This window comes from Phyllobates terribilis, unplaced genomic scaffold, assembly GCF_046119375.1.
Source record: "Phyllobates terribilis strain yellow unplaced genomic scaffold, ASM4611937v1 Scaffold_55__1_contigs__length_8800988, whole genome shotgun sequence".
Lineage (NCBI taxonomy): Eukaryota > Metazoa > Chordata > Amphibia > Anura > Dendrobatidae > Phyllobates > Phyllobates terribilis.
The window spans coordinates 1,085,848-1,107,357 of NW_027362815.1; positions in this window are offsets into that span (position 1 = coordinate 1,085,848).

Here is a 21,510-nt window from a genome sequence, read left to right on the forward strand (position 1 = left end):
TCGACCTGGCTCCGGCCTGCTCTCTCTCTGGCTCTGGCCCGCCCTCACCCTGGCTCCGGCATACTCTCACTCTGGCTGTGGCCTGCTCTCGCTCTGGCCTCGCCCTGTATCGGGCCTGCTCTAGCCCTTGTTCCAGCCTGCCCTTGCCTTGGCTCCAGCCTTCTCTCGCTCTGGCTCTGGAGTGCCCTTGCCTTGGCTCTGGCCTACTCTCGCTCTGGCTCTTGCTTGCCCTCGCCCTGGCTCCGGCCTGCTCTCGCTTTGGTTCTGGCCTGCTCTCGCTCTGGCGTGCCCTCGCCTTGGCTCCGGCCTGTTCTTGCTCTGACTCTGGCCTGCCCTCGCCATGACTCCGGCCGGCCCTTGCTCTGGCTCCGGCCTGCCCTCGCATTGGCTCTGGCCTGCCCTCGCCCTGGCTCCGACCCGTTCTCGCTCTGGCCTACTCTCGCTTTGGCCTGCTTTCGCTCTGGCCTGCTCTCGCTCTGGCCTGCCCTTGCTCTGGCTCCGGCCTGCTCTCTCTCTGGCTCTCGACTGCCGATGCCTTGGCTCCGGCCTGCTATTCCTCTGGCTCTGGCCTGCCCTCGTCTTGACTCTGGCCTGATCTAGCTCTTGTTCTGGCCTGCTTTCGCCGTGGCTCCGGCCTGCTCTTGCTCTTGTCTGCCCTCGCTCTGGCCTCCCCTCGCCTTGGCTCCGGCCTGCTCTCGCTCTGGCTCTGGCCTACCCTCGCTTTGGCTCTGACCTGCTCTTGCTCTGGCTCTAGCCTGCCCTCGACTTGGCTCCGGCCTGCTCTCGCTCTAGTTCCTAACTGCCCTCGCCCTGGCTCCGGCCTGCCCTCGCCTTAGCTCCGGCCTGCTCTCGCCCTGGCTCCGGCCTGCTCTCGCTTTGGCTCTGGCCCGCCCTCGACCTGGCTCCGGCCTGCTCTCTATCTGGCTCTGGCCCGCCCTCACCCTGGCTCCGGCATACTCTCACTCTGGCTGTGGCCTGCTCTCGCTCTGGCCTCGCCCTGTATCGGGCCTGCTCTAGCCCTTGTTCCAGCCTGCCCTTGCCTTGGCTCCAGCCTTCTCTCGCTCTGGCTCTTGCTTGCCCTCGCCCTGGCTCCGGCCTGCTCTCGCTTTGGTTCTGGCCTGCTCTCGCTCTGGCGTGACCTCGCCTTGGCTCCGGCCTGCTCTTGCTCTGACTCTGGCCTGCCCTCGCCATGACTCCGGCCTGCTCTGGATCTGGCTCTGGCCAGCCCTCGCCTTGGCTCCGGCCTGCTCTTGCCCTGGCTCAGGCCTGCTCTCGGTCTGGCTCTAGCCTGCCCTCGCCTTGGCTCCGGCGAGCCCTCGCCTTGGCTCCGGCCTGCTCTCGCCCTGGCTCCGGCCAGCCCTCGCCTTGGCTCCGGCCTGCTCTCGCCCTGGCTCCAGCCAGCTCTTGCTCTGGCCTGCTCTTGCTCTGTCCTGCCCTCGTCTTAACTCCGGCCTGTTCTCGCCCTTGTTCCGGCCAGCCTTTGCCCTGGCTCCGGCCTGCTCTCGCTCTGGCTCCGACCTACTCTCGCTCTGGCCTGCCCTGGCTCTGCCTCTGGCCTGCCCTCGCCTTGGCTCCGGGCTAATCTCGCCTTGGCTCCGGCCTGCTCTCGCTCTACATCCGGACTGCCCTCGCACTGGCTCCGGACTGTCCTTGCCTTGGCTCCGGACTGCTCTCACCCTGGCTCCTGCGTGCTCTCGCTCTGGCCTGCCCTCACCCTGACTCCGGCCTGCTCTCTATCTGGCTCTGGCCTGCCCTCACCCTGGCTCCGGCCTGCTCTCTATCTGGCTCTGGCCTGCTCTCGCTCTGGCCTCGAACTGTCTCCGGCCTGCTCTCGACCTGGTTCCGGCCTGCCCTTGCCTTGGCTCCGGCCTTCTCTTGCTCTAGCTTGCCCTTGCCTTGGCTCTGGCCTACTCTTGCTCTGGCCTGCCCTCGCCCTGCTCTCGCTCTGGCGTGCTCTCGCTATGGCGTGCCCTCGCCTTAGCTCCGTCCTGCTGTCGCTGTGACTCTGGCCTGCCCTCACCCTGGCTCCGGCCTGCTCTGGATCTGGCTCTGGCCTGCCCTCTCCTTGGCTCCGGCCTGATCTCGCTCTGGACTGCCCTCGCCTTAGCTCCAGCCTGCTCTCGCCTTGGCTCTGGCTTGCTCTTGCTCTGGCTCCGGCCTGCTCTCTCCCTGGCTCCAGCCTGCCCTTGCTCTGACTCTGGCCAGCCCTCGCTTTGGCTCCGGCCTGCTCTCGCCCTGGCTCCGGCCTGCTCTTGCTCTGGCCTGTCCTCGACCTGGCTACGGCCTGCTCTTGCTCTGGTTTGCCCTCGTCTTGACTCCGGCATGCTCTCGCTCTGGTTCTGGCCTGCCTTCGCCTTGGCTCCGGCCTTCTCTCGCTCTGGCTCTGGTCTGCCCTCGCCGAGGCTCCGGCCTGCCCTCGTCCTGGCTCCGGCCTGCCTCCGGCCTGTTTTCACTCTGGCTCTGGCCTACCCTCGCCTTGGCTCCGGCCTGTTCCCGCCTTAGCTACAGCCGGCTCTCGCTCTGGCTCCGGCCTTCCCCTTGCCCTGACTCTAGCCTGCCCTTGCTCTGGCTCCGGCCTGCTGATGAGAAAAGCTCACAGTCTGCAGGAAGACGTCATCCGGGTGCCTCATGTTCTGGTGAGAAAGCTCATTGGGAGAAATGGTCGAGCCATGCAGATGATGGTCAAGAAGTCTGGTGTGGTGAAAGTAAGCAGTCCACGTGATCGTCAGGACTGGATACCAGACGGAGATGGCATGGTGTCATTCTCCGCGGTAGGAACAGAAGAAAGCCTGGAATATGTGCACATGCTGTTGGAGTACCGAGTGACCTACCTGCGAGAGGTGGAACAGTTAAATCTTGCTAGACTGCGAGTGGATAGACAGCATCATCTGAGTAGCAGAAGATGGCAGCCGTCTAGAAATTGTGAGGCTAGACAGAGAAAGGGCCCCCTAAATAACCGAACAGCTACAGCTGAAGTCAGGGAACTTTCAAGATGTCCTGAGAGTAGTGGGCGTGGGTTTAGAGGTAGTGAGACCTCCAGTAACTCAGGTTTGAGCAGCCCATACAAACGACTCAATAGAGGACGGGACAGTACAGAGTCAAACCGGAGCTTAGATACCAGGGCATGTGAGTCGCACTGCTGTATTGGCCGCTGGGAGCGGGGGATACCTGACAGGGTTTCGCCTGACCGCTGGGAGCGGGGGAGACCTGACAAGGTTACAACCCGGAAATGTGACTTGACAAAGTCAGTGACAGTGACAAATGGTAGGTCCCTAAGGAATGGGCTAATGTCATTGACTAATGTTCCAGGGGCTGAGTAGCACAATTGGAAAGTACATGGTCTCGGTGTACCTCTGGCCTTCCCTCGCCCTGGATCCAGCCTGCTCTCTCTCTGGCTCTAGCCTGCCCTTGCCTTAGCTCCGGCCTGCTCTCGCTCTGACTCTGGCCTGCCCTCGCTACTGCCTGCCCTCATCCTTGCTCCGGCCCGCTCTCACTCTAGCTCTGACCTGCCCTCGCCTTGGCTCCGGCCTGCTCTCGCCCTGGCTCCGGCCTGCTCTCGCTCTGGCCTGTCCTCGCCCTGGCTCCGGCCTGCCCTTGCTCTGGCTCCGGCCTGCCCTTGCTCTGGCTCTGGCTAGCCCTCGCCTTGGCTCCGGCCTGCTCTCGCCCTGGCTCTGTCCTGCTCTTGCTCCCTTCCTCGGTGTTCCCTCCCCCCACTCCAGCCAGGGACAGGGACTGTCGTGCCCATCTCAGGGGCATGCATATTGGTCGCCCTGCCCCACGGCAATGTGGTGTAATGCATGCAGGTGTCGGGGTCCTGATCCACACTACATCCTTACCTGAGAGTGAGATATCACACCTCTGGGTGAGGTGCAATACCTCTGTAGCAACCGAGCCCTCGGGGTGCCACAGTTCCATTTATCTTCAGCCTAGGTGACGTATTGTGTAAGCTCCTAGGACAGGGTATACATTATTCTGTATACCCTCAGGAGCAGCCTGTATTGTATATTAGATTGTAAGCTCGTAGGCAGGGCCGTGATGGTACCCTATCTACCACAAGTTTTTTAAGAGAATAATATGGCCTGCTCTTGCTTTGGCCTGCCCTCGTATTGACTCCGGCCTGCTCTCGCTCGTTATGGCCAGCCTTCGCCTTGGCTCCGGCATGCTCTCGCTCTGGCGAAGGCCTGCTGTCGCTCTGGCTCTGTCTGGCCTGCCCTTGCCTTGGCTCCGGACTGCTCTTGGTCTGGCTCTGGCCTGCCCTCGCCCTGGCTCCGGCCTGTCTGGCCTTCTCTTGCTCTGGCCTGCCCTCGCCTTGGCTCTGGCCTTCTATCGCTCTAGCTCTGGCCTGCTCTTGCCTTGGCTCTGGCCTACACTCGCCTTGGCTCCGGCCTGCTCTCGCCCTGGCTCTGGCCTGCCCCCTCGCCCTGACTCCGGCCTGCCCTTGCTCTGGCTCCGGCCTGCCCTCGCATTGGCTCTGGTCTGCTCTCGCCCTGGCTCCGACCCACTCTTGCTCTGGCCTGCCCGCTCGCCCTGTCTCCGGCCTGCTCTCTCTCTGGCTCTGGCCTGCCCATGCCTTCTCCGGCCTGCTCTTCCTCTGGCTCTGGCCTGCCCTCGTCTTGACTCTAACCTGATCTTCTCGCTCTTCTCTGGCTCAGGCCTGCTCTCGCTCTGGCCTGCCCTAGCTCTGGCTCCGGACTGCTCTCGCTCTGGCCAGCTCTCGCTCTGGACTGCCCTCGCCTTGGTTCTGGCCTGCCCTCGCCTGGCTCCGGCCTGCTCTCTCTCTGGCCTGCCCTCGCCCTGGCTCCGGCCTACTCTCGCTCTGGCCTCACTCACCATGTCTCCGGCCTGCTCTCGTCCTGGCTTCGGCCTGCCCTTGCCTTGGCTCTGGCCTTCTCTCGCTCTGGCCTGCCCTTGCCTTGGCTCTGGCCTACTCTCGCTCTGGCCTGCCCTCGCCCTGGCTCCGGCCTGCTCTCGCTCTGGCCTGCTCTCGCCTTGGCTCCGGCCTGCTCTCGCTCTGGCTCCGGCCTGCCCTCGCCCTGACTCCGGCCTGCCCTCGCCCTGACTCCGGCCTGCCCTCGCCCTGACTCCGGCCTGCCCTTGCTCTGGCTCCGGCCTGCTCTCGCCCTGGCTCCGACCTCCTCTTGCTCTGGCCTGCTCTCGCCCTGGCTCCGGCCTGCTCTCGCTCTGGCAATGGCCTGCCTTCGCCCTGGCTCCGGCCTGCTCTCTCTCTGGCTCTGGCCTGCCCTCGCCCTGGCTCTGGCCTACTCTCGCTCTGGCCTCGCCCTGTCTCCAGCCTGCTCTCGCCCTGGTTCCGGCCTGCCCTTGCCTTGGCTCTGGCCTTCGTATCGCTCTGGCTTGCCCTTGCCTTGGCTCTGGCCTACCCTCGCCTTGGCTCTGGCCTGCTCTCGCCTTGGCTCCGCCGGCCTGCTTTTGCTCTGACTCTGGCCTGCCCTCGCCCTGGCTCTGGCCTACTCTAGCTCTGGCCTCGCCCTGTCTCCAGCTTGCTCTCGCCCTGGTTCCGGCCTGCCCTTGCCTTGGCTCTGGCCTTCGTATCGCTCTGGCTCTGGCTTGCCCTTGCCTTGGCTCTGGCCTACCCTCGCCTTGGCTCCGGCCTGCTCTCGCCTTGGCTCCGGCCTGCTCTTGCTCTGACTCTGGCCTGCCCTCGCCCTGACTCCGGCCTGCTCTGGATCTGGCTCAGGCACACTGTCCTCAGGGCCTTGGCTCCGGACTGCTCTCGCTCTGGCCTGCCCTCTCCTTGGCTCCGGGAGCCTACTCTCGCCTTGGCTCCGGCCTGCTCTCGCTCTGGCTCCGGCCAGCCCTCGCCTTGGCTCCGGCCTACTCTCGCCTTGGCTCTGGCCTGCTCTCTCCCTGGCTCCGGCCTGCCCTTGCTCTGACTCCGGCCTGCTCTCGCCCTGACTCCGGCCAGCTGTTGCTATGGCCTGCCCTCGCCCTGACTCTGGCCTGCCCTTGACTCCAGCCTGCTCTCGCTCTTCTTCTGGCCTGCCTTCGCCTTGGCTCCGGCCTGCTCTCGCTCTGGCCTGCCCTCCTTGGCTCTGGCCTGCTCTCGCTCTGGCCTGCCCTCGCCCTGTCTCCGGCCTGCTCTCTCTCTGGCCTGCCATCGCCCTGGCTCTGGCCTGCTCTTGCTCTGGCCTCACCCTGTCTCCGGCCTGCTCTCGTCCTGGTTCCGAGCTGCCCTTGCCTTGGCTCCGGCCTTTTCTCGCCAGATCTGGCCTGTCCTTGCCTTGGCTCTGGCCTACTCTCGCTCTGGCCTGCCCTCGCCCTGGCTCCGGCCTGCTCTCGCTCTGGCTCTGGCCTCCTCTCGCTCTGGCTTCCCTCGCCTTGGATCCGGCCTGCTCTTGCTCTGTCTGGCCAGCCCTCGACCCTGGCTCCATCCAGCCTGCTCTGCTGGATCTGGCTCTGACCTGCCCTCGCCTTGGCTCCGGACTGCTCTCGCCCTGGCTCCGGCCAGTCCTCAGCCTGGCTCCGGCCTGCCCTTGCTCTGGCTCCGGCCTGCCCTTGCTCTGGCTAGCCCTCGCCTTGGCTCCGGCCTGCTCTTGCTCTGGCTCTGGCCTGCCCTCGCCCTGATTCCGGCCTGCTCTTGCTCTGGCCTGCCCGAGGGTCTTAACTCCAGCCTGCTCTCGCTCTTGTTATGGCCTGCCTTCGCCTTGGCTCCGGCCTGCTCCGGCTCTGGCGTAGGCCTGCTGTCGCTCTGGCGTAGGCCTGCTGTCGCTCTGGCTCTGTCTGGCCTGCCCTTGGCTCCGGACTTCTCTTGCTCTGGCTCTGGCCTGCCCTCGCCCTGGCTCCGGCCTACTCTAGCTCTGGCCTCGCCCTGTCTCCAGCTTGCTCTCGCCCTGGTTCCGGCCTGCCCTTGCCTTGGCTCTGGCCTTCGTATCGCTCTGGCTCTGGCTTGCCCTTGCCTTGGCTCTGGCCTACCCTCGCCTTGGCTCCGGCCTGCTCTCGCCTTGGCTCCGGCCTGCTCTTGCTCTGACTCTGGCCTGCCCTCGCCCTGACTCCGGCCTGCTCTGGATCTGGCTCAGGCACACTGTCCTCAGGGCCTTGGCTCCGGACTGCTCTCGCTCTGGCCTGCCCTCTCCTTGGCTCCGGGAGCCTACTCTCGCCTTGGCTCCGGCCTGCTCTCGCTCTGGCTCCGGCCAGCCCTCGCCTTGGCTCCGGCCTACTCTCTCTCGCCTTGGCTCTGGCCTGCTCTCTCCCTGGCTCCGGCCTGCCCTTGCTCTGACTCCGGCCTGCTCTCGCCCTGACTCCGGCCAGCTGTTGCTATGGCCTGCCCTCGCCCTGGCTCTGGCCTGCCCTTGACTCCAGCCTGCTCTCGCTCTTCTTCTGGCCTGCCTTCGCCTTGGCTCCGGCCTGCTCTCGCTCTGGCCTGCCCTCCTTGGCTCTGGCCTGCTCTCGCTCTGGCCTGCCCTCGCCCTGTCTCCGGCCTGCTCTCTCTCTGGCCTGCCATCGCCCTGGCTCTGGCCTGCTCTTGCTCTGGCCTCACCCTGTCTCCGGCCTGCTCTCGTCCTGGTTCCGAGCTGCCCTTGCCTTGGCTCCGGCCTTTTCTCGCCAGATCTGGCCTGTCCTTGCCTTGGCTCTGGCCTACTCTCGCTCTGGCCTGCCCTTGCCCTGGCTCCGGCCTGCTCTCGCTCTGGCTTCCCTCGCCTTGGATCCGGCCTGCTCTTGCTCTGTCTGGCCAGCCCTCGACCCTGGCTCCATCCGGCCTGCTCTGCTGGATCTGGCTCTGACCTGCCCTCGCCTTGGCTCCGGACTGCCCTTGCTCTGGCTCCGGCCTGCCCTTGCTCTGGCTAGCCCTCGCCTTGGCTCCGGCCTGCTCTTGCTCTGGCTCTGGCCTGCCCTCGCCCTGATTCCGGCCTGCTCTTGCTCTGGCATGCTCTTGCTCTGGCCTGCCCGAGGGTCTTAACTCCAGCCTGCTCTCGCTCTTGTTATGGCCTGCCTTCGCCTTGGCTCTGGCCTGCTCCGGCTCTGGCGTAGGCCTGCTGTCGCTCTGGCGTAGGCCTGCTGTCGCTCTGGCTCTGTCTGGCCTGCCCTTGGCTCCGGACTTCTCTTGCTCTGGCTCTGGCCTGCCCTCGCCCTGGCTCCGGCCTGCGCTTGTTCTGGCCTGCTCTTGCTCTGGCCTCGCCCTGTGTCCGGCCTGCTCTCGCCCTGGCTCTGGCCTGCCCTCACACTCCGGCCTGCTCTCTCTCTGGCTCTGGCCTGCCCTCGACCCTGGCTCTGGCCTACTCTCTATCTGGCTCTGGCCTCGCCCTGGCTCCGGCCTGCCCACCTCCTGGTTCCGGCCTTCTCTCGCTCTGGCCTGCCCTTGCCTTGGCTCTGGCCTACTCTCGCTCTGGCCTGCCCTCGCCCTAGCTCCGGCCTGCTCTCGCTCTGGCTCTGGCCTGCTCTCTTGCCTTGGCTCCGGCCTGCTCTCGCCACTCTAGCCTGCCCTCGCCCTGGTTCCGTCCTGCTCTGGATCTGGCACCTGCCAGCCCTTGCTCTGGCTCCGGCCTGCTCTCGCCCTGGCTATCCGGCCTGCTCTTGCTCTTTTCAGTCTGCTGCTGGACAGCAAGCAGCAGCAGGTAAGGTAACTCCTGCTAAGGGCGGCCGGCCACCGCGACAAATCAGTAAAGCGGTGTTTAAATTTGGCGCCAATACTGCTGATTGGTCGTCTGGCCTACCCTCGCCCTGGCTCCGGCTGCTCTCGCCCTGGCTCCGGCTGCTCTTACTCTGGCCTGCCCTCGTCTTGACTCCGGCCTGCTCTCGCTCTGGTTCTGGCCAGCCCTCGCCCTGATTCCGGCCTGCTCTTGCTCTGGCATGCTCTTGCTCTGGCCTGCCCGAGGGTCTTAACTCCAGCCTGCTCTCGCTCTTGTTATGGCCTGCCTTCGCCTTGGCTCCGGCCTGCTCCGGCTCTGGCGTAGGCCTGCTGTCGCTCTGGCGTAGGCCTGCTGTCGCTCTGGCTCTGTCTGGCCTGCCCTTGGCTCCGGACTTCTCTTGCTCTGGCTCTGGCCTGCCCTCGCCCTGGCTCCGGCCTGCGCTTGTTCTGGCCTGCTCTTGCTCTGGCCTCGCCCTGTGTCCGGCCTGCTCTCGCCCTGGCTCTGGCCTGCCCTCACACTCCGGCCTGCTCTCTCTCTGGCTCTGGCCTGCCCTCGACCCTGGCCTACTCTCTATCTGGCTCTGGCCTCGCCCTGTCTCCGGCCTGCCCACCTCCTGGTTCCGGCCTTCTCTCGCTCTGGCCTGCCCTTGCCTTGGCTCTGGCCTACTCTCGCTCTGGCCTGCCCTCGCCCTAGCTCCGGCCTGCTCTCGCTCTGGCTCTGGCCTGCTCTCTTGCCTTGGCTCCGGCCTGCTCTCGCCACTCTAGCCTGCCCTCGCCCTGGTTCCGTCCTGCTCTGGATCTGGCACCTGCCAGCCCTTGCTCTGGCTCCGGCCTGCTCTCGCCCTGGCTATCCGGCCTGCTCTTGCTCTTTTCAGTCTGCTGCTGGACAGCAAGCAGCAGCAGGTAAGGTAACTCCTGCTAAGGGCGGCCGGCCACCGCGACAAATCAGTAAAGCGGTGTTTAAATTTGGCGCCAATACTGCTGATTGGTCGTCTGGCCTACCCTCGCCCTGGCTCCGGCTGCTCTCGCCCTGGCTCCGGCTGCTCTTACTCTGGCCTGCCCTCGTCTTGACTCCGGCCTGCTCTCGCTCTGGTTCTGGCCAGCCCTCGCTCTGGCTCAAGCCTGCTACATCTGGCTCCGGCCTGCGCTTTCCTTGGCTCCAGACTGCTCTCGCTCTGGCCGGCTCCCGCTCTGGCTCTGGCCTGCCCTCGCCTTGGGTCCGGCCTGCTCTCGCTCTGTCTCCAGCCTGCCCTCTGGCTCCGACCAGCTCTCGCTCTGGCCGGCGCTTGCCTTGGCTCCGGCCTGCTCTCGCTCTGGCCTGCCCTCGCCATGGATCCGGCCCTGCTCTCGCCTTGGCGCCGGCCTACTCTCGCTTTAGCTTCGGACTGCCCTTGCCCTGGCTCTGGCCTGCCATCGCTCTGGCTCCGGCCTGCCCTCGTGCCCTTGCTCTGGCTCCGGTCAGCCCTGGCCCTGGCTCCGGCCTGCTCTTGCTCTGGCCTGCCCTCGCCCTGCTACCTGCTCTCTCTCTGGCTCTGGTCGCCCTCGCCCTGCTACCTGCTCTCTCTCTGGCTCTGGTCGCCCTCGCCCAGGCTCCAGCCTACTCTCGCTCTGGACTGCTCTCTCGCTCTGGCCTCGCCCTGCTCTCTCGCTCTGGCCTCACCCTGTCTCCGGCCAGCTCTCGCTCTGGCGTGCCTTCGCCATGGCTCCGGCCTGCCCTCGCCTTGGCTCCGGCCTGCTCTCGCCCTGGCTCTGGCCTGCCCTCGCCTTGGCTCCAGTCTGCTCTAGCCTTGTCTCCGACCTGCTTTCGCTCTGTCTCCGGCCTGCCCTCGCCCTGGCTCCGGCCTGCCCTTGCTCTGGCTCTGGCCTGCCCTCGTCTTGACTCCAGCCTGCTCTCGCTCTGGTTCTGGCCTGCCTTCGCCGTGGCTCCGGCCTGCTCTCGCTCTGGCTCAGGCCTACTCTCTCTCTGGCTCTGGGCTGCCCTTACCTTGGCTCCGGACTTCTCTCGCTCTGGCCTGCTCTTGTTCTGGCACTGGCCTGCTATCGTTCTGGCTCCGGCACGCCCTGCCCTGGCTCTGGCCTTGCCTCCCCTGCTCTTGCTCTGGCTCTGGCCTGCCCTCGCCATGCTCTCTCGCTCTGGCCTCACCCTGTCTCCGGCCAGCTCTCGCTCTGGCGTGCCTTCGCCATGGCTCCGGCCTGCCCTTGCCTTGGCTCCGGCCTGCTCTCGCCCTGGCTCTGGCCTGCCCTCGCCTTGGCTCCAGTCTGCTCTAGCCTTGTCTCCGACCTGCTCTCGCTCTGTCTCCGGCCTGCCCTTGCTCTGGCCTGCCCTCGTCTTGACTCCAGCCTGCTCTCGCTCTGGTTCTGGCCTGCCTTCGCCTTGGCTCCGGCCTGCTCTCTCTCTGGCCTGCCCTTACCTTGGCTCCGGACTTCTCTCGCTCTGGCCTGCTCTTGTTCTGGCACTGGCCTGTTATCGTTCTGGCTCCGGCCCGCCCTGCCCTTGCTCTGGCTCTGGCCTGCCCTCGCCCTGGCTCCGGTCTGATCTCGCTCTGGCTCCGGACTGCTCTCGCTCTGGCCTGCTTTCGCTATGGACTGCCCTCGCCTTGGCTCTGGCCTGCTCTCTCCCTGGCTCCGGCCTGTTTTCGCTATGGCTTCAGCCTGTCCTCGCCCTGGCTCCGGCCTGCCCTCGCCTTGGCTCCGGTCTACTCTCGCTCTGACTCTGGCCTGCTTTCGCTCTGGCTCTGGACTGCCCTCGCCTTGGCTCTGGCCTGCTCTCTCCCTAGCTCCGGTCTGCCCACGCCTTGGCTCCGGTCTACTCTCGCTCTGGCCTGCTCTTGGCTCCGGCCTGCTCTCGCTCTCACTCTGGTCTGCCCTCGCCCTGGCCTGCTCTCGCACTGGCTCTGGCCTGTTCTCGCACTGGCTCCGGCCTGCACTCGTCCTGGCTCCGGTATGCTCTGGCTCTGGCCAGCCCTCATCTTGGCTCCGGCCGACACCTCCTCTTGCCCCGGCCTGCCTTCGCCTTGGCTCCTGCCTGCTCTCGCTCTGGCCTGCTCTCACTCTGGCTCTGGCCTGCCTTCGCCTGGGCTCCGGACTGCTCTTGCTCTGGCCTGCTCTCGCTCTGGCTTGGGCCTGTCCTTGCCTTGGCTCCAGCTTGCTCTCGCTCTGGCCTGCTCTAGCTCTGGCCTACCCTGGCTCTCTGCCTCTGGCCTGTCCTTGCCTTAGCTCCGGCCTGCTCTCGCTCTAGCTAAGTACTGCCCTCACCCTGGCTCCGCTATGCCATAGCTCGGGCTCGGGCCTGCCCTCGCCTTGGCTCCGTCCTGCTCTCGCCATGGCTCTGGCCTACTCTCTTTCTGGCTCTGGCCTGCAGTCGCCCTGGCTCCGGCATACTCTCGCTATGGCCTGTTCTTGCTCAGGCCTCGCCTTGGCCGTCCGGCCTGCTCTCGCTCTCACTCTGGTCTGCCCTCACCCTGGCCGCCTGCTCTGGCTCTTGCTCGGGCCTGCTCTCGCGCTGGCTCTGGCCTGCTCTCGTCCTGGCTACGAACTGCTCTCGCTCTGGCTCCGGACTGCCCTCGCCTTGGCTCCATCCGGCATGCTCTCGCCCTGGCTCCAGCCTGCTCTCGCTCTGGCTTAGGCCTTCCCTCGCCCTAGCTCCGGCCTGCCCTTGCTCTGGCTTTGGCCAGCCCTCGCCTTGGATACGGCCAGCACCTGCTCTGGCCTGCCTTCGCCTTGGCTTCGGACTGCTCTCGCTCAGGACTGCTCTCGCTCTTGGTTGTCCTTGTCTTGGCTCCGGCCTGCTCTTGCTCGGGCCTACCCTGGCTCTGCCTCCGGCCAGCCCTCGCCTTGGCTGCGGCCAGCTCCGGCTCTGGCCTGCCCTCGCCCTGGCTCCGGCTTGCTCTCGCTCTGGCTCCGGCCTGCCCTTTCCCTGGCTCCGGCCTGCCCTCGCTCTGGCTCCGGCCTGCTCTCGCTCTGGCCTGCCCTCGCCCTGTCTCCGGCCTGTTCTTGCTCTGGCCTGCCCTCGCCCTGGCTTCGGCATTCTCTCGCTCTGGTTTCGGCCTGTCCTCGCCTTGGATCTGTCCGGCCTGCCTTTGCCATGGCTACGGCCTGCTATCGCTCTGGCTCCAGCCTGCCTTTGCCTTGGCTCCGGCCTGCTCTCGCTCAGGCTCTGGCCTGCTCTCGCTGTGGCTCTGGCCTGCCTTCGACTTGGCCAGAGCGAGATTTGGCCAGAGCCAAGGCAAGGGCAGGCCAGAGCCAGAGAGAAAGAAGGCCGGAGCCAAGGCAAGGGCAGCCGGAACCAGGGTGAGAGCAGGCCAGAACCAGGGCGAGAGCAGGCCGGAGTCAAGGCGAGAGCAGGGCGAGGGCAGGCCAGAGCCAGAGTCAGATCAGACCGGAGACAAGGCGAGGGCAGGCCAGAGCCAGAGCGAGGGCAGGCCAGTGCCAGAGCGAGAGCAGGCCAGACGGAGCCAAGCAAGGGCAGGCCAGAGCCAAAGCGAGAGCAGTCCGGAGCCAAGGCGAGGGCAGGCCAGAGCCAGAGCGGGAGCAAGCCGGAGCAAAGTCAGGGGCAGGCCAGAGCCAGAGCGAGAGCAGGCCAGAGGCAGAGCGAGAGCAGGCCAGAGGCAGAGCGAGAGCAGGCCGGAGCCAGGGCAAGGGCAGGCCGGAGCCAGAGCGAGAGTTGGCCAGAGCCAAAGGCAAGGGCACGCCGGAACCAGGGCAAGAGCAGGCCAGAGCCAGGGCAAGAGCAGGCCAGAGCCAGGGCGAGAGCAGGCCGCAGCCAGGGCGAGAGCAGGCCAGAGCCAGGGCAAGGGCTGGCCCGAGCCAGAGTCAGAGCAGGCCGGAGTCAAGGCGCAAGCCAGAGCCAGAGAGAGCTTGGGCAGGCTAGAGCCAGAGCGATAGCAAGCCGGAGCGAAGGCGAGAACATTCCGGAGCCAGGGCGAGGGCAGGCCAGAGCCAGAGCGAGAGCAGGCCGGAGCCAAAGTGAGGGCACGCCAGAGCGAGAGCAGGCCAGAGCGAGAGCAGGCCGGAGCCAGGGCGAGGGCAGGCCAGAGCCAGAGCGAGAGCAGGCCGGAGCCAAAGTGAGGGCACGCCAGAGCGAGAGCAGGCCAGAGCGAGAGAAGGCCGGAGCCAGGGCGAGGGCAGGCCAGAGCCAGAGCGAGATCTCGTAGGCCAGACCCAAGGCAAGGGCAGGCGAGAGCCAGAGCGAGAGAAGGCCCAAGCCAAGGCAAGGGCAGGCCGGAACCAGGGCTAGAGGAGGCCGGAGACAGGGCGAGGCCAGAGAGAGAGCAGGCCAGAGCGAGAGCAGGCCGGAGACAGGGCAAGGGCAGGCCAGAGCCAGAGAGAGAGCAGGCCAGAGCCAGTGCGACGGCAGGCCAGAGCCAGAGCGAGAGCATGCCGGAGCCAGGCCAAGAGCAGGCCGGAGCCAAGGCGAGGGCAGGACAGAGCCAGAGCGAGAGCAGGCCAGAGCCAAGGCAAGGGCAGGCCAGAGCCAAGGCAAGGGCAGGCCAGAGCCAGAGAGACAGCAGGTCGGAGCTATGGCGAGAGCAGGCAAGAGCCAATGCGAGGGCTGGCCGGAGCCAGAGCAAGGGCAGGCCGGAGTCAAGGCGAGGGCAGGCAGGAGCCAGAGCGAGGGCAGGCAGGAGCCAGAGCGAGAGTAGGCTGGAGCCAAGGCGAGAGCAGGCCGGCCAAGGTGAGGGTAGGCCAGAGCCAGGGCGAGGGCAGGTCAGAGTCAGAGCGAGAGCAGGCCGGAGCTAAGTCAAGGGCAGGCCAGAGCCAGAGAGATAGCAGGCCGGAGCCAAGGCATGGGCAGGCCAGAGCCAGAGAGAGAGCAGGCCGGAGCCAGGGCGAGGGCAGGCTAGAGCCAGAGCCAGAGAAGGTCGGAGGCAGGGCGAGGGCAGGCCGGAGCCAATGCGAGAGCTGGCCGGAGCCAGAGCAAGGGCAGGCCGGAGTCAGGGCGAGGGCAGGCCGGAGTCAGGGCGAGGGCAGGCCGTAGCCAGAGCGAGAGCAGGCCGGAGGCAAGGCGAGAGCAGGCCGGAGTCAAGGCGAGGGTAGGCCACAGCCAAGGCAAGGGGGCAGGCCGGAGCGAGAGTAGGCCGGAGCCAGAGCGAGGGCAGGCCAGAGCCAGAGCTAGAGCAGGAAGAGCCAAGTTGAGGTCAGACCAGATATAGAGCAGGCATGAGCCACAGCAAGGGCAGGCCGGAACCAGAGAGAGAGCAGGCCGGAGCCAAGGAGAATGCAGGCCGGAACCAGGGCAAGAACAGGTAGGAGCCAAGGCGAGGGCAGGCCGGAGCCAGAGAGATAGGCCGGAGCCAAGGGGAGAGCAGGCCGGACGGAGCCAAGGCGAGAGTAGGCCGGACCCAGGGCGAGAGCAGGACAGAGCGAGAGCAGGCCGGAGCCAGGACGAGGGCAGGCCGAAGCCAGTGCGAGAGCAGGCCGGAGCCAAGGAGAGGACAGGCCAGAGCCAGAGGGAGAGCAAGCAAGAGACAGGGCGAGAGCAGGCCGGAGCCAAGGCAAGGGAAGGCCAGAGCAAGAGTAGGCTGGAGCCAGGGCGAGAGGAGGCCGGAGCCATGACGAGGGCAGGCCAGAGGCAGAGCGACGGCAGGCCGGAGCCAGGGCGAGGGCAGGCCAGAGCCAGAGCCAGAGCAGGACGGAGCCAGGGCGAGGGCAGGCTGGAGCCAGAGCGATAGCACACTGGAGCCAAGGCGAGGGCAGGCCAGAGCGAGGGCAGGCCGGAGCCAGAGCAAGAGCAGGCCGGAGTCAAGTTGAGGGCAGGCCAGATAGAGAGCAGGCATGAGCCAAGGTAAGGGCAGGCTGGAACCAGAGCGAGAGCAGGCCGGTAAGGCTCTAGGTCGTATCAGGGCGAGAACGGGCAGGAGCCAAGGCGAGGGCAGGCAGGAGCCAGAGAGATAGCAGGCCAGAGTCAGAGCGAGAGCAGGCCGGAGCCAGGACGAGGGCAGGCCGGAGCCAGTGCGAGAGCAGGCCGGAGACAAGGAAAGAACAGGCAAGAGCCAGAGCAAGCAAGAGCAAGGGCGAGAAGCAGGCCGGATCCAGGATGAGGGCAGGCCAGAGTTAGAGCAAGAGCAGGCGGAGACAGGGCGAGAGCAGGCCAAAGCCAAGGTGAAGGCTGACTGGAGCCAGAGCAAGGGCAGGCCGGAGCCAGGGCGAGGGCAGGCCGGAGCCAAGGCGAGGGCAGGCCAGAGCCAAAGCAAGAGCAGGCCGGAGCCAAGGCGAGAGCAGGCTGGAGCCAAGGCGAGAGCAGGCCGGCCAAGGTGAGGGTAGGCCAGAGTCAGGGCGAGGGCAGGTCAGAGTCAGAGCGAGAGCAGGCTGGAGCTAAGTCAAGGGCAGGCCAGAGGCAGAGCGACGGCAGGCCGGAGCCAGGGCGAGGGCAGGCCAGAGCCAGAGCCAGAGCAGGCGGGAGCCAGGGCGAGGGCAGGCTGGAGCCAGAGCGATAGCACACTGGAGCCAAGGCGAGGGCAGGCCAGAGCGAGGGCAGGCCGGAGCCAGAGCAAGAGCAGGCCGGAGTCAAGTTGAGGGCAGGCCAGATAGAGAGCAGGCATGAGCCAAGGTAAGGGCAGGCTGGAACCAGAGCGAGAGCAGGCCGGTAAGGCTCTAGGTCGTATCCAGGGCGAGAACAGGCAGGAGCCAAGGCGAGGGCAGGCAGGAGCCAGAGAGATAGCAGGCCAGAGCCAGAGCGAGAGTAGGCCGGAGCCAGGACGAGGGCCGGCCGGAGCCAGTGCGAGAGCAGGCCGGAGACAAGGAAAGAACAGGCAAGAGCCAGACAGAGCAAGCAAGAGCAAGGGCGAGGAGCAGGCCGGATCCAGGATGAGGGCAGGCCAGAGCTAGAGCAAGAGCAGGGCGAGAGCGGGCCAAAGCCAAGGTGAAGGCTGACTGGAGCCAGAGCAAGGGCAGGCCGGAGCCAGGGCGAGGGCAGGCCGGAGCCAAGGCGAGGGCAGGCCGGAGCCAAAGCAAGAGCAGGCTGGAGCCAAGGCGAGAGCAGGCCGGAGCCAAGGCGAGAGCAGGCCGGAGCCAAGGCGAGGGCAGGTCAGAGCCAGAGCGAGAGCAGGTCAGAGCCAGAGCGAGAGCAGGCCGGAGCCAGGGAGAGAGCAGGCCGGAGCCAGGGAGAGAGCAGGCCGGAGCCAGGGAGAGAGCAGGCCAGAGCCAGGGCGAGGGCAGGCCAGAGCCAGATCCAAAGCAGGCCGGAGCCAGGGCGAGGGCAGGCCAGAGTCAGAGCGGGAGCAGGCCGGAGCCAAGGCGAGGGCACGCCAGAGCGAGAGCAGGCCAGAGCCAGAACGAGAGCAGACCAGAGCCAGGTCGAGGGCAGGCCAGAGCGAGAGTGGGCCAGAGCCAAGGCAAGGGCTGGCCAGAGCCAGAGCGAGAGAAGGCCGGACGGAGTCAAGGCAAGGGCAGGCCGGAACCAGGGCGAAAACAGGCCGGAGCCAGGGCGAGGCCAGAGCCAGAGCAGGCCAGAGCCAAGGCAAGGGCAGGCGAGAGCGAGAGCAGGCTGGAGCCAGGGCGAGAGGAGGCCAGAGCCATGGCGAGGGCAGGCCAGAGGCAGAGCGACGGCAGGCCGGAGCCAGGGCGAGGGCAGGCCAGAGCCAGAGCGAGAGCAGGCCGGAGCCAGTGCAAGAGCAGGCCGGAGCCAGGGCAAGAGCAGGCCGGAGCCAGGGCAAGAGCAGGCCGGAGCCAAGGCGAGGGAAGGCCAGAGCGAGAGCAGGCCAGAGCCAGAGCGAGAGCAGTCCGGAGCCAAGGCAAGGAAGGGCAGGCCAGAGCCAGAGCGAGGGAAGGCCAGAGCCAGAGCGAGAGCAGTTCAGAGCCAGGGAGAGAGCAGGACGTAGCCAAGGCGAGGGCAGGCCAGAGCCCGAGCTCTGGCATAGTGGAGCCAGGGCGAGGGCAGGACGGAGCTAGAGCGAGAGCAGGCTGGAGCCAAGGCGAGAGCAGGCCGCAGCCAAGGCGAGGGCAGGCCAGAGGCAGAGCCAGGGTAGGCCAGAGCAAGAGCAGGCCAGAGCGAGAGCAGGCCGGAGCCCAGGCAAGGGCAGACCAGAGCCAAAGTGAGAGCAGGCCAGAGAGAGAGCAGCCCGGAGCCAAGGCGAAGAAGGCAGGCTAGAGCCAGAGAAAGAGCAGGCCAGAGCCAGAGCGAGAGCAGGCCGGAGCAAAGGCAGGCCAGAGCCAGAGCGAGAGCAGGCCGGAGCCAAGACGAGGGCAGGCCAGAGCGAGAGCAGGCCGGAGCCAAAGCGAGGGCAGGCCAGAGCGAGAGCAGGTCGGAGGAAAGCGAGGACAGGCCAGAGCCAGAGCGAGTGCAGGCCGGAACCAAGTCGAGGGCAGGCCAGAGCCAGAGCAAAAGCAGGCCAGAGCCAGAGCGAGAGCAGTCCGGAGCCAAGGAAAGGGCAGGCCACAGCCAGAGGTAGAGCAGGCTTGAGCCAGAGCGAGGGCAGGCCGGAGCCAAGGCGAAGGCAGGCCAGAACCAGAGCGAGAGCAGGCCGGAGTCAAGACGAGGGCAGGCCAGAGCAAGAGCAGTCCGGAGCCAGGGCAAGGGCAGGCCAGAGCCAAAGCAAGAGCAGGCCGGAGCCAGGACGAGGGCAGGCTGGAGCCAGAGCAAGAGCAGGCCGGAGCCAAGGCGAGAGTAGGCCGGAGCCAAGGCGAGGGCAGGCCAGAGCCAGAGCTGAGCAGGCCGGAGCCATGGCGAGGGCAGGCCACAGACAGATCCAGAGCAGGCCGGAGCCAGGGCGAGGGCAGGCCAGAGTCAGAGCGAGAGCAGGCCGGAGCCAAAGCGAGGGCACGCCAGAGCGAGAGCAGGCCAGAGAGAGAGCAGGCCAGAGCGAGAGCAGGCCGGAGCCAGGGCGAGGGCAGGCCAGAGCGAGAGTAGGCCTGAGCCAAGGCAAGGGCAGGCCAGAGCCAGAGCGAGAGAAGGCCAGAGCCAAGGCAAGGGCAGGCCGGAACCAGGGCGAGAGGAGGCTGGAGACAGGGCGAGGCCAGAGAGAGAGCAGGCAAGAGCCAGAGCGAGAGTAGGCCGAAGCCAGGGCTAGGGCAGGCCAGAGCCAGAGCGAGAGCAGGCCGGAGCCAGGGCAAGACAGAGCCAGAACGAGAGCATGCCAGAGCCAAGGCAAGGGCAGGCCAGAGCCAGAGAGAGAGCAGGTCGGGGCCAGGGCGAGAGCAGGCCGGAGCCAATGCGAGGGCTGGCCGGAGCCAGAGCAAGGGCAGGCCGGAGTCAGGGCGAGGGCAGGCCGGAGTCAGGGCGAGGGCAGGCAGGAGCCAGAGCGAGAGCAGGCCGGAGCCAAGGCGAGAGCAGGCCGGAGCCAAGGCGAGGGTAGGCCAGAGCCAGGGCAAGGGCAGGTCAGAGTCAGAGCGAGAGCAGGCCGGAGCTAAGGCAAGGGCAGGCCAGAGCCAGATAGAGCAGGCCGGAGCCAAGGCATGGGCAGGCCAGAGCCAGAGAGAGCAGGCCGGAGCCAGGGCGAGGGCAGGCCAGAGCCAGAGCGAGAGCAGGTCGGAGGCAGGGCGAGAGCAGGCCGGAGCCAATGCGAGGGCTGGCCGGAGCCAGAGCAAGGGCAAGCCGGACTCAGAGAGAGGGCAGGCAGTAGCCAGAGCGAGAGCAGGCCAGAGCCAAGGCGAGAGCAGGCCGGAGTCAAGGCAAGGGTAGGCCAGAGCCAAGGCAAGGGCAGGCCGGAGCCAGAGATAGAGAAGGCCAGAGCCAAGCAAGGGCAGGCCGGAACCAGGGCGAGCGCAGGCAGGAGAAAGGGCGGGGCCAGAGCCAGAGTGAGAGTAGGCCAGAGCCAGGGCAAGGGCAGGCCAGAGCCAGAGAGAGAGCAGGCTGGAGCCAGGGCGAGGGCAGGCCAGAGCCAGAGGGAGAGCAGTTCAGAGCCAGAGCGAGAGCAGGCCGGATCCAAGGCGACGGCAGGCCGAAACCAGAGCGAGAGAATGCCGGAGCCAGGGCGAGAGCAGGCCGGAGCCAGAGCGAGGGCAGGCCGGAGCCAGAGCGAGAGCAGGCCGGAGCCAGAGCGAGGGCAGCCCGGAGCCAGAGTGAGAGCAGGCCGGAGCCAGGGCGAGGGCAGGCCAGAGCTAGACCGAGAACAGGCCGGAGCCAGGGCGAGGGCAGGCCGGAGCCAGAGCGAGGGCATGCCGGAGCCAGATACAGGGCAGGCCGGAGCCAGGGCGAGGGCAGAGCGGAGCTAGGGCGAGAGCAGGCCGGAGCCAAGGCGAGCGAGGGCAGGCCGGAGCCAGAGCAGGAGCAGGCCGGAGCCAAGACGAGGGCTGGCCAGAGCCAGAGCAAGGGCAGGCCGAAGCCAGAGCAAGGGCAGGCCGAAGCCAGGGAGAGGGCAGGCCGAAGCCAGAGCGAGAACAGGCCGTAGCCAGGGCGAGAGGAGGCCGGAGCAAAGGCGAGGGCAGATCAAAGTCAGAGCCAGAGCAGGCCGGAGCCAAGGAGAGGGCAGGCCAGAGAGAGAGAAGGCCAGAGCGAGAGCAGGCCGGAACCAGTGCGAGGGCAGGCCAGAGCCAGAGAGAGAGTAGGCCAGAGACAAGACTAGGGCAGGCGCGAGCTAGAGCGAGAGCAGGCCGGAGCCAAGGAGAGGGCAGGCCAGAGCCAGAGCGAGAGCAGGCCGGAGCCGAGGCAAGAGGAGGCCAGAACCAGAGCGAGAGCAGGCCAGAGCGAGAGCAGGCCGGAGCCAGAGCGAGAGCAGGCAGGAGCCAGGGAGAGGGCAGACCGGTCCCAAGGCGAGAGCAGGAAAGAACCAGGGAGAGAGCAGGCCGGAGCCGAGTCGAGGGCAGGCCGGAGCAAGAGCGAGAGAAGGCCGGAGCCAAGGCGAGGGTAGGCAAGAGCCAGAGCGAGAGCAGGCCGGAGCCAAGGCGAGGGCAGGCAAGAGCCAGAGTGAGAGCACGCCGGAACCAGGGCGAGTTCAGGCCAGAGCCAGAGCGAGAGCACGCCGGAACCAGGGCGAGGGCAGGCCAGAGCGAGAGCAGGCCGGAGCCAGGGCGAGGGCAGGCCAGAGCCAGAGCGAGGGCAGGCCGGAGCCAGAGCGAGAGCAGGCCAGAGCCAGAGCGAGAGCAGGCCAGAGCCAGAGCGAGAGCAGGCCAGAGCCAGAGCGAGAGCAGGCCAGAGCCAGAGCAAGAGCAGGCCAGAGCGAGAGCAGGCCGGAGCCAGGGCGAGGGCAGGCCAGAGCGAGAGTAGGCCAGAGCCAAGGCAAGGGCAGGCCAGAGCCAGAGCGAGAGAAGGCCAGAGCCAAGGCAAGGGCAGGCCGGAACCAGGGCGAGAGGAGGCCGGAGACAGGGCGAGGCCAGAGAGAGAGCAGGCAAGAGCCAGAGCGAGAGTAGGCCGAAGCCAGAGCTAGGGCAGGCCAGAGCCAGAGCGAGAGCAGGCCGGAGCCAGGGCAAGACAGAGCCAGAGCGAGAGCAAGCCAGAGCCAAGGCAAGGGCAGGCCAGAGCCAGAGAGAGAGCAGGTCGGAGCCAGGGCGAGAGCAGGCCGGAGCCAATGCGAGGGCTGGCCGGAGCCAGAGCAAGGGCGAGAGCAGGCCGGCCAAGGTGAGGGTAGGCCAGAGCCAGGGCGAGGGCAGGTCAGAGTCAGAGCGAGAGCAGGCCGGAGCTAAGTCAAGGGCAGGCCAGAGGCAGAGCGACGGCAGGCCGGAGCCAGGGCGAGGGCAGGCCAGAGTCAGAGCCAGAGCAGGCCGGAGCCAGGGCGAGGGCAGGCTGGAGCCAGAGCGATAGCACACTGGAGCCAAGGCGAGGGCAGGCCAGAGCGAGGGCAGGCCGGAGCCAGAGCAAGAGCAGGCCGGAGTCAAGTTGAGGGCAGGCCAGATAGAGAGCAGGCATGAGCCAAGGTAAGGGCAGGCTGGAACCAGAGCGAGAGCAGGCCGGTAAGGCACTAGGTCGTATCCAGGGCGAGAACAGGCAGGAGCCAAGGCGAGGGCAGGCAGGAGCCAGAGAGATAGCAGGCCAGAGCCAGAGCGAGAGCAGG